Source organism: Homalodisca vitripennis, chromosome 1 (assembly GCF_021130785.1).
Source record: "Homalodisca vitripennis isolate AUS2020 chromosome 1, UT_GWSS_2.1, whole genome shotgun sequence".
Classification (NCBI taxonomy): domain Eukaryota; kingdom Metazoa; phylum Arthropoda; class Insecta; order Hemiptera; family Cicadellidae; genus Homalodisca; species Homalodisca vitripennis.
Window position 1 is genome coordinate 144,365,377 of NC_060207.1, and position 11,661 is coordinate 144,377,037.

General features: G+C 29.7%; 1 protein-coding gene across 1 annotated transcript in view; it reads left to right on the forward strand.

Annotated features, from left to right (window-relative positions):
- The window catches only part of LOC124372888 (heterogeneous nuclear ribonucleoprotein A1, A2/B1 homolog), a 56,904-nt gene extending 46,238 nt beyond the window's left edge, over positions 1–10,666 (forward strand). Inside the window, exons 9-10 of the transcript XR_006923374.1 lie at positions 8,091–8,265; positions 10,543–10,666. The gene's annotated coding sequence lies outside the window, so the exon portion shown is untranslated. The remainder of the gene's footprint in view (positions 1–8,090; positions 8,266–10,542) is intronic.
- Positions 10,667–11,661: the final 995 nt, after the last annotated feature.

Here is an 11,661-nt window from a genome sequence, read left to right on the forward strand (position 1 = left end):
TTGGTGTCAGTGTAACTTGAATTAGAATCATATTGAGAGTTCATTTTTGGAAGCATGTTGAAAAGGTATGCAGTTGAGTTATGAATCTCCAACAAAGATTTGAGAATAAATCAACAAGATTGTTGTCGTGCCTTGTATATAGTAAAGCATCCATGGGGTAAGAAGGTCTATATGCTTTCCATTAAGTATAATGTACTCGTTTCACAGTTTGTCACCCAAGGAATAAGGTGGTCATTTTTATACATCCTCTTAAGTATCGCCTACAGTGCTTTAACTGCACCCTGTTCAGAATCAAAACTATGCTCTATTAAGCCTTGTTAGCCATGAGACATTTTGTAATTCACATGAAGTGCTAGGTCTTGGATATCAGGAGAATGAAGGATTGTCAAAATCTTCTGATGAGCCATAAATTCAGTCACTGTTTGTTTGCAACTTGAAACTGTGCGTTGTCAAGGTAATACTTCCCTTTTCCTGCTAGCTCTGATTCTTGAGATGTGCTCTTTTACCAATCTATCCAACTCTTGTTTATAGTACTCACCATTAATTATCTAATCATAATGTAGAGAGTGAGTTTAGACCATTACTGAATAGACAAAAGATGTTATTACTATCACTTTGTTGGTAGATTTCTGCACCTGTCTTTTTTTAGGGCGAGTCCGCCCCTTTACCACCCATTCATTGCTTTGACACTTCATCTGTGGATCATAAGATTACAATTCAGATCTCATCAACAATAATGATACCTTTCCTGTAATCTTCCTTCCACTGCAGCGTATCACTTCCACTCAAGGCAGACACCTTTTTTGTTTTTTGTTTTTTTTTTTTTTCATGAGTAAGCAGGCAAGGTATCCAGCGTGTTAAATCTAAACATGTTAAGATCTTAAAAATTGTATGAATACGTCCCACAGACACTTCAAGATAGTGGACAATTATTTGACACCAAACCATGAATCATTCTTAGCATTTACTGCTGCTGTATTGATAGTTTCCTCTGTAAGGACTGAAATAGAAACACCATTTCCCTGTTACTCGGGTCTTCTCTACTTTCTTTAAAAGTCCTCAAGAGCTGGCAGTAGTGAAACGGCCTTCAGTTTTACCCCATAAGAACAATGTTAAACCTCATGCATTTTAATGCTCTTATTTTTTTAACTTGGCGTTATAGAAAGTGATGTCTAATTCCCATGATTACTTAATCATGGATAAAATAAAATAAATTTGAGATATATTAATTTTCAAACTAAAATGCTTTTGGATGAGTGTTAATGATATCTTTAATAAAATAAGATATCTTCCATAAATCTATGACAAAGTGCATGAGGTTTAATACTGTTTATATGTGTCTATAATCAAAATGACTACCAGGTCACCTGGCCCTTAAACTAGTGAACGCATGTAGCAAGGGATATAACTTTTTCAAAAATCTGTAAATTAAATCATTGATTTCAATGGCTGTTTTTTTTACAGGCTGAACATTAAACGTTATTGCATAATGTTGCGTTTCTAAACTTGCCATGATGTATCCCATAATGTTGCGTTTCTAAACTTGCCATGATTTATACATTGGTGACTGCTTTTTTAAGTAAAATACTCAGTGACTAATGTTATTTTATTGGTTATTATTTCCTAATTGAGGTGATCAATGTTTGTAGTGGCTGGTGATAAACGATAAGGTCCAAAAGTTACAGGGAGATCAGTCTTTAGTCAACAACCTTTGTAGATAACCAAATTATCAAATTATTGTTATTTTGTAAATAATAATTTGTTTAAGTTTGTATTTTATATATTTGTTTGTGCATAACCGTGAGTCTGCTACGTCTATTGGAAGGTGACAGCTGATTGGTAGTATGTATTACCAATCACTAAAACGTGTTTTTTGTTGTACTTTGTATGTGAAAACCCATTCATAGATAATCAAATCAACAAATTATTGTAGTTTTGGAAATAAAATTTTGTTTGCAATTCATATTTCCAAAGTTGATTTGCACATTGCATCGTGTGTACTGCTCCTATAAAAAATATATTTTTCTTTGTCATGATTAGAGGTAGTTTTAAATTTTTGCAAGCATTGTAAAGTTTAAAATACTTTGCAAATAATACAAATAGAGGACCATCTTTTTTGCAGATAAAATGCATATATATTCTGTAAGTCCAGTTTATAAATCATAAAATAAAATAAAAACAGAAGACGGAGGATATGCCAGTTCTTAAAATATAGCTATTTCTTTGAACTTCTACAAATTCCTTTAAAATAGAGTGGTATTCTTGGCAAGAAACGGGCTGACTAAAGGTTTAAAAAGTGGCAGAAATTTCTTTGGTGTGAATTTTAGTGTTTACTTTTCAAACATTAAAGCTTTAGCCACGTAGATGATTAATATTCCATGCACAAATATGTAGCTTGTTTTACAAGGTGTGTTTTATTTGCATATATTAAATACTGTTTATATATATATATATATATATATATATATATATATATATATATATATATATAAACTAAACTTTTTTACTAGTCAAAGTTTTTACATATCTTCCACCTATATTAAAGCACTTATATCATAAGTAACTAAACCATTTTCACCATATACCGTTGTCTTAGACATTTGCTACCTGATTAAACATCTACTGCAGCAATCTAGTTTCAACGCTATTATCATTAACATGGCGCTTACTTGGAGGTGCTTTATCAGTTGCATAAACACATGGCAGTCTCTGGGCACTAGATTGGGACTGATTGGAAAATGATCAAATTGTACGAATGAAGGTTGGGACACACATAACCGCACCGTGCCCGACACGTGAGTCGGCCGATTGTCGGTGCGGGCTCGGCTCGGTTACCGTGAGGCCACACATGTCCGTATGCAGTCCGAGCGCAACAATCTCACTGTTTGTACTAGAACATGTTTCTTTTGAATTCGAAGTGACAGATACTTAAAAAATATTCGGAAGATTAAGTATTGCTTGAGATAATTGTTTAATTTCATTGTTGTTATTTTTATTATCGCTGTGGTGAATGAAATATTGCAATGCTACAGTAAAGCTTTGTACAATCAGCTAGTATATAAAATTTGTAAATATCATTATCTTGGTTATATTTTTTTATCCCCTATAATTCTTGTTCATTGTGTTTCATTGCAATGAATTTCGGTCAAATACACTATAAACGGTATATTTAGTGTTTTTTGTATTAAACCCAAGAGCTATAGTGTGTTGCCAGAGAGTTTGACATGTTGCAAGCCCTTTTATAATAATAATTTGTAAAACATAGTAAATATTTGTAAAATGTATACTGGAGAACTTAAAAAAAACAGATTTTACAAAATGTTTTTCTTTTTAGCTCATAGACAAATAATTTATTGCCAGAATTAGTCAAAAATAGTAGAAAACATAAATATATTTTCTAACAAAAATTAGAGTATGGTTGATCGGTTCAAATGATATTGAGTTGAGTATTTGTTTAAGATAATACATTAGTGTATGGTTAGTCTTGTCTGCTAAGTTATAATAATATTTAAATAGACACTTTTAGAGATTATACGCAATAAATAATTATTTATAATATAATATTTAATGGTTACATGCGTAAAGCCTAATATTTGAATTGTAAATCATGCATAAATCCTTTTTGTTTAATACAGCACACTAGTTATACTAAATTTAAACTTTGAAACGTAAGAGTACATTATTTACTACATAAGCTACAATAACTCATTTTTATCATTTCATTGTTGCTCATTCCGCTATTTTTATTTTTTACCCTTTTTGTATATAGTATCACCCAACACAGGCACAGCCTCTTATGGGGTACCTAAATTTCCCTTATTTTGTAAATCTATTGGCCTAATTATTAGTTTAAAAAAAGAAAAAAAAAATCTAAAAGGATGTAACCTACTTTTTATATTTTATTACTCTAAGTACATAAAATTGAAATAAAGTAAGTAGAAAAACATTTTTTTATTTGTTATTTACTGCTATTGTAAATACGTTATGTCCATAGTAATTATTATTATTAAGCACTGGCAGTAATATTTATTTGTAATATTCAGTTTTGTTATTATGGGGAAATAAATGATTTAATATTAATTATTATTTATTTTTAACATGGGGTTTCTTGCTTGAAAATCTTATTGTAAATAAAATATTTTTATTTTTACTTTATTGAAGTGAAAAGATAAAAAAATAAAAATGTCATAGAAACATTCTAAATATGACCCTTACAAAATACCGGAATAAATGTATCAAGTAACTTCAATACATAAAAGAAAAATAGATTTTCGCGCAAATAATTACATGCTTGTTATTTTTTAATTAATGAAAAAGGTTTATAAATTTTTCATAATTCGAATTTAGTTGTTTAAAATCACTTAAGGTACAACATGGTTTTCAAATTTGTTGTAATAAGAAAAATATGCACATAAGAAAATATGACTAGTTTTACTCTAAGGTAAGAAAATGTAATACTTTTTAATAATAAATATGATTTTGTACGCGAACACAGGATGTAGAGTTAGTAGGCTATACTAAATAATTCACTAAAATAGAACGTGTAGACTACCTACTTAAATAGTTTTAAAAAGAAGAACGCAACAATAAACAACATATGATGCCGCTCGTAGACCGCACCGTGCCCGTCAAAATTCAAACTAAACATATCGGTGACGGTGCGGGCACGGTGCGGCCACGACGGTCTGGTGTCGGTGCGGACATGTGTGGACTTGCAGGTTAAAAACTGCGCTGCAATTCTTTCACCGTATGAAGGCCAGCATACGGTGCCGACTGACGTGTCGGGCGCGGTGCGGTTATGTGTGTCCCAACCTTGAGTGTTTGCTTTAATGGCGTCAGAGGTTTGCCAAAAGAAGTAGGTACATGGTGTGCTAGTAGTGTAGGATACCTACCTAAGCACTCCTGTGACGGAATTTCAAAATTGCATTTACTTAAAAACTCCTCATTATTAATTACTTGTTATGGGCTAATGGAGAATTTAAATTAAAAATGAAAATTTCAGTCTAATTTTATTAAGAAGAGACAAAATTGTTTGTTGGATTTCCACATTATTACTTCATATTATTTATGCTATGATAATGTATTTGAAAATAGGTATTCCCATTTAGTATATAACACAACATGAAAATATACATATAAGATATTCCTGAAAGTGTGGTGTCTCTTTAGTTTTTTTTTTTTTTTTTTCATTTTTTTTTACAACTGGTGATTACCTTTTCATATTATAGTGTGGTAGTAATGCATAGAAATATTTTACCTGTGATGCTGCTCAGTTTGCATTGAACTAGGAGTATGTAAGTTTACTTTTAATATTTTAAAAACTCAATTGAAATCGAATAAATCTGCTTATTCATAACTGCTGTATATAAAGGAAAATAATTTATTTTGTGAATATGCTTGCTATTTATCATTTTAATCCCATGAATAGGTTATTTTCTGCTTTGAACAATCGTATTTAGTTTATGCTGGTTCTGAGAGAGTATTCTTTTTATTTTCCACCTAAGATGTAACAGCATTTCACATCATATACACAAGTAAAGTGTAAATACTATGATAAATTAAACTCATAATGTTAACACAAATCTAATTTACAGTTCTATAAAAAAAACGTGATGGGAAATCATTTAAACATGTGATAACGTTGGAAAAACCAGGCATTCACTTGTTTGCTGTAGGTTTTCAGTGGCATGTCCGGTTTTGTTTACCTGATGTATAACCATTATATTTGTTTATAGATGACAAACGTTTAATTAAAAATCCAAATCAATCATCCTTAATTTAAATCATACTATGTTTAGTTCATTTCTACAAATTATACATAGTGCATTTAGATATTACAATTATTAGTTTTGATGTAGGTATAACATTTATACAAAAATGTTTCTTTTAGCAAAACAGTGTTTATGGAGTTAAGCGTATTTTACATTTATATGTATAGTTATCTAAATAATTTAACTTAGAAACAATTAACATTGATTTGAAACATTTTTAAATATCTGAAATGAAAGGGCTGGATCAAAACCTGCTGCCAACCAATCCACCACCTACCCCATCGTGTGCCTCCACCAAAGAGCTGTTAAATACCCAAAAACATATGGATTTATAAAATTGCATTTTGGATGAAATCATTGATCAGTGATAGATAGAAGCAAAAAAATGGAAACCTTTTGAAGTGCAAAATGTTCAAGGAGCACTGGTCTGTCATCGTATTTATCTAGGCTGTGGTGAATCATTATATCAGAGTACTAGAGTCTTGGGCTATTAGCCAACCATGAAACTGCAATTGTGACATGATATTAACCATGTCAGCATATTCACATCTCAAAAACACATGTGCACAGTTTGAGACCCTTACAATAAAGAAAACTGTGAAATATTTTATTTTGTCATTTAAATATTTGTCATTAAAATGTTGATGTTTATAATTGTACATGACTACTACCTAACTACTGACTTTTTTTAATTGGAACCCTAAGTGCATAAATGGCGTTTTTAGATGTTCCATGCAGACAAGATATGTCCATCAGCTTTTGGTAATAAAAGTTATTAACATCATAAAATATAGCCAATAAAGAATCAATCCTATTGATTTCTAGGGCTGATATTCATGGGGTTGGTGAAGGCTCCATGAATACATGTGACATCGGCCAATGGTAATAAGAGTCATTGATATTATGCACTATAGCTAATAAAGATCATAACTCATTGGTGTGCTGAGGCCGATGTATCTGGACAGGAATGACTATTTGACATTTAGCCTTGACATTTTAAAGGTTAAGTCTTTTACAAACAGATCTGAAAATAACAATGGTAGAAAGGAATTAAGTGAGTACACATATTTTGTTCTATTTTTTTTTAAATTTGGTTTAAAGTGCAGTATCTTAGAAACTGGCCTAATTAGAGTGCTGTTATTGAGGCTTAGGTGTTAGTAGTATTGCATTAAAGATATTCCTAAAAATGATTGATAAAATTTCAACGGTCTCAAAACAGTAATAAAATGAGGCATTTGAAAGGAATTACCAAGAAGAAAGGTGTTAAAAGTTGAGTGTCTTTTTGTTTGGTAAGGTTTATGGAGGAAGTTTAAATAAGGATAATTTTCTGTAGACCTGTGCGCTGTTTAGTGACTTCGGAGGTTTGTAGAAGTCTATAGGGGCTAGCGAAGGAAACGAAGAAGAGGTTTAAGGTGGAAGAGATAAGGATGGTCCGCCATTGGAGAGGTGAGGTATATACAACGAGTTAAGGGAGAAGGATTAAACACCAGATTCGAGGTAGGCATACGTAGACTAGGCTTGGGTTTCTGTAAGTAATCATACTTGGACAATAAACTTTGCAGAGGAATTTCCATGGAAAGAAAAGTTGGAAACGTTTACATGGTGGTCCATTTGAATGACCATAAAAAAATAAAGGTTCCTTCATAAGAAAAATGAAATTAATTTGTTTTGATTGAAATAAAAATAAAACAGTTGGAAATAAATGCAAGGGCATGTTCCAATTTTTTTACAAGGATTGAACCTATTGGATATCAGAATTAGTCAACAGTAAAAAGCATTTTGAAATTCGATGGTGATTGGTACTTAAATAAAAATCAAGATTATTTAAAATGTTGTGAAAGTGGGTTTTATTTAAATTATCTTAGTATAAAAGATCAATAAATGGTAAATAGTATATAAATGGTTTAACACAGTAATTGGTATCATACCAAGGCATGCATTCTTCTATAGTTAGGCTGGTTCTCTCTTTATTTTTATACCTTGATATCTATTTCCACAGTTTTCATAAGCAGTAAAAGTTACAAAAATATAACTGTAATAAGTTTTGTAAACATTTTAACTTCCATGTTTTTCTTATCTCTTTCTTTAAAACTGATGTTACTTTTCACTGAAATTATTGTCTTTTGATAAATGTTCTGGCCATTTTTATTACCAGTGGTAAAATACTTCAATCTGCCCACATTTTCTTTTAATATAAAAGAATTCTCTTCTATTAAAATTTAAAGCTTATAAAGTGGTTTGCTGTTGTGAAATTTTAATACTATGTCTCTATAATTTAAGTTCAGTTTTAATTTAATATTGTTTTATTATTTTGACTAGGTTCTGTATACTTCTAATAAGTGAAGTTTTGCGGAGGTGGTGCCACGGATCATCTGACAAGACAGACAACTTTCAGAGCCGATGTCACCACTAAACACCGGATAAAACTGATGGCATTTGGAGCGGATATCACTAATCATCTCCACTACATTTGCAGATTGGATATACATTTGAGGTAATAAAAAGCATTAAACCAGGTCCAAAGGCTATTGAAACAAATAATTTTTAAAATAACATTATTAAAAAATTGAATTCAAGTTTGAATTAAATTTAGAGCGTAAAATTAAATTACATTGAATTAAATTAAAGAAAGTGTAAAATATTCACTCCATTAATCAGTTTTTTTTATAAACGTTTGTACAGTACATAATATTTATATAATTTGTACAATTTAAATTCAAGAAATACATTAGATAGGGTATGATACCTTATGATTACCAAAGTATGCATTATTGTTCTAGAGTTAAACTGATTCTACCTTTATTATAATATGGTGGTATCTGTTTCCACAGTTGTTTGATTAACAGTATTTACTGTCATAAACATTACAAAAATGTAACTGTAATAATTTTTTAAATCATGTAGGATTTGTAGAAACTTTGTTGAAACTTTATATAAAAAATTAATTTTTACATTCAGAAAAATATTTAATACCACTCACAAATACTACATTATGTACAAATTAAAACATTGGAAAATAGATGACATTCCATTTATTAATAAAAGCTTTTCCCAAAATTAAATTTTTTTTATCAAGTGAAAAGGATTATTGAAAAAGAGGTAAACAAATATAACTACAGTGACATATGTTCTTAGATGTTTTTCCAACATTACAGGAAGATGAAAACTACAAAAATATATTGCTAAGTTAAAAATTCCTTATCAAATATGATACAAATTATTATTGTAAAAACACACACTGAATACTGGTAGTTTTACTATTTAGTTACCTTAAGTAATTGGCCAACTACATTTAATTTAGTATAAAACTTGGATATAAATATTATGATTATAGACAGCAATAATGTCAATAAGTTATACAGTTAAACAAAATTACATATCTAAATTGTCTCCATAAGAACACTGAACGTCAGTAAACAACCTTTAATCATTTGAAAGTAGTTGTAGAATTATCTGCTTGAAACAGTAGGTGATACTGCTGTTGCAAAACTTGGTTCATGCACGATGTTCTAGAGTATTAAACAAAACATACACCTGAAATACAGCAACAATTTATCAATATCATTGAATCATTAATGTATAGTTACTGCCGATGCTTTAAACGCGGATAACATCTACAAACGCAAAAGGTTTACTTTTGAAATGGCGAAGAATTAGTTGTTAAAACTTCCGTCAGGTCGATGTTCCTTTCGACTGTCGGGACTAGACAAAACGCTTTGTCACCGTTGGTGGACGTTGTAATGGTATCTACTCAGGTTAAAAGCAATCGCCGCCATTTTTTTTTTTTTTTTTTTTTTTTTTTTTTTTTTTTTTTTTTTTTTTTTTTTTGTATGGCCTGTGACACTGCATACGCCTACAGACGCGTTCGTTTCATTCAGCTGTTTAACTGCGTGAGTGTTGGTCGTATGTTGCTTATATTGTTAAACAAAGTGTTTTGAATCAGTCCGTTGTTATTCCAATAGTGTTTTAGTTTGTTTTTACATGAACTGATTTTCCAACTTTTATCATTTTACTACGAACAACGTAGTTTAAGCGAATTTTTGGTATATTATGTGTAATATTTTTTTTCAATTATTTGTTCTGTATTTTATACCAGTTTCACCATATAAGTCCAGTTTATTTATTCTAAATAAATAAGGTTTATAAGTACAATATTTGTTTCATTTCCCTTGTAGACTATCGTATAAATAAGTTTGTGTTGAATTTCATATTATTACATTTCAAAATCTTATACTGAACTTATTTATTTTTATGTACTAACTATACAGAAACTTCAGTTACAATTTACTCATTATAAATAACCTGTATAAATGTAATGTAATCTGTCAAATAGTGTTCCTATGTACATTATCCTGCAATGCAGTTTATTCAAAATTTCAAATGTTTTCGTGTGTATAAAATTCTCAAAAATATGTAATATTACATGTTTATTATTTTTTGTTATAAAGGTAATACCAAGGAATATGAAACAAAAATTAGCATTGGGAAATAAAAAAAATATTTTTTATGTCTTAGCGTTTGACAGTAATTTAAATTAGCGCTTTAAGGGTTAATATTCCATTAATGTGGCTTACATGGTTCGTTTTTGGAATATGTTCAAAAGTAGGTTTTAAGGGTTAAAATATTTATATAATGATTTTCTACTTAAAAAGAATACTTTCAGAAATCAATTATTTTAATACAATACTTAAGTAATTTGTATCTCACATACACTTTATGAGTGAAATGCTTATTTTACAAAATTTAACAATTTTGTTTTTTCTGTTTTTAGGTACTTTTATCAGCTGAAGATAATATGACTGTTTTAGGTGTGAACTCAAGTGAAATATAATAAGATGTATTTTAACTGTTAAATAATGTTTTAACACTATGAAATATATTCTTGATGTGACTTATTCCAACTCTTATTTTTCCCATTTTGTTTTAAATCTTTAGTATTTTAAGAAGGCTATTAAAGCTATTTCTTCCAATTTTAAAAATTTGTAAAAATTATAAAAATGTAATGCTTAAAAATTATATTAAAGACTGTATATGGTTCAGTTTGATTTGATCTCTTCCATCTGACCAATAAAACCTTATATTTTAGAAGTAGGACAAACTAAGGAAATAGTAAACACTATTGAAAGTCATTGTTTCTGTTTATCTTATTCTTCATAAGGTCTTGATATCATTCTTATCCGATCTTGGCTGTGATCTTTGATGGCTTTGAGTATACATTGGTCAGATCCAATCCTTACGCTTTTCATACACTGAACTATCGTGTTTGAAATCTTAAACCTTCTCTCATTGGGGAATATATATAATGATACCACAATTAATTTTCAGATTGCAATAATGAGTACTAGTTTAACCCTCCACTGGCTTTGAGTGATTATCAACGCTTTAACTATGTTGTAATATGTTCTCTCACAGCAAGTCAATTTTTACTTTCTTTGAACTAAAACACTTAGAGATAAAGATTCAAGGTTTCATATTATGTGGTAAAACATTCTATAGTTCTATTGAATTTGCCATCAGACATTCAAATTTCCAATTATTTAATGAATTGTGTAGAGTTTGAAACATGTTTGGTGCATAAATGGGCAAGTAATATAAAATCAAATGTTTAAACCTCTTCGTGGGACATTGGGTATATAAAATAGAGCAATACGAATTTTGCCAATTTTGTACTTTTTATAGATATATCAGTACCATAGATATAAAAGTACCAACAGACTTTTTTTACTGAAATATTATTTGATAATTTGTGAGTTAGATATGTGAAAAACTTTTGTATATTTTGGATTTATTCAAATAAATTTCACATTGACTGCGAGAGTGCTATACATTGGAGAAAAATGTATATTTTACGTCTTATTTATTTTAATAAATTTAATTTTAATTGTAAAAT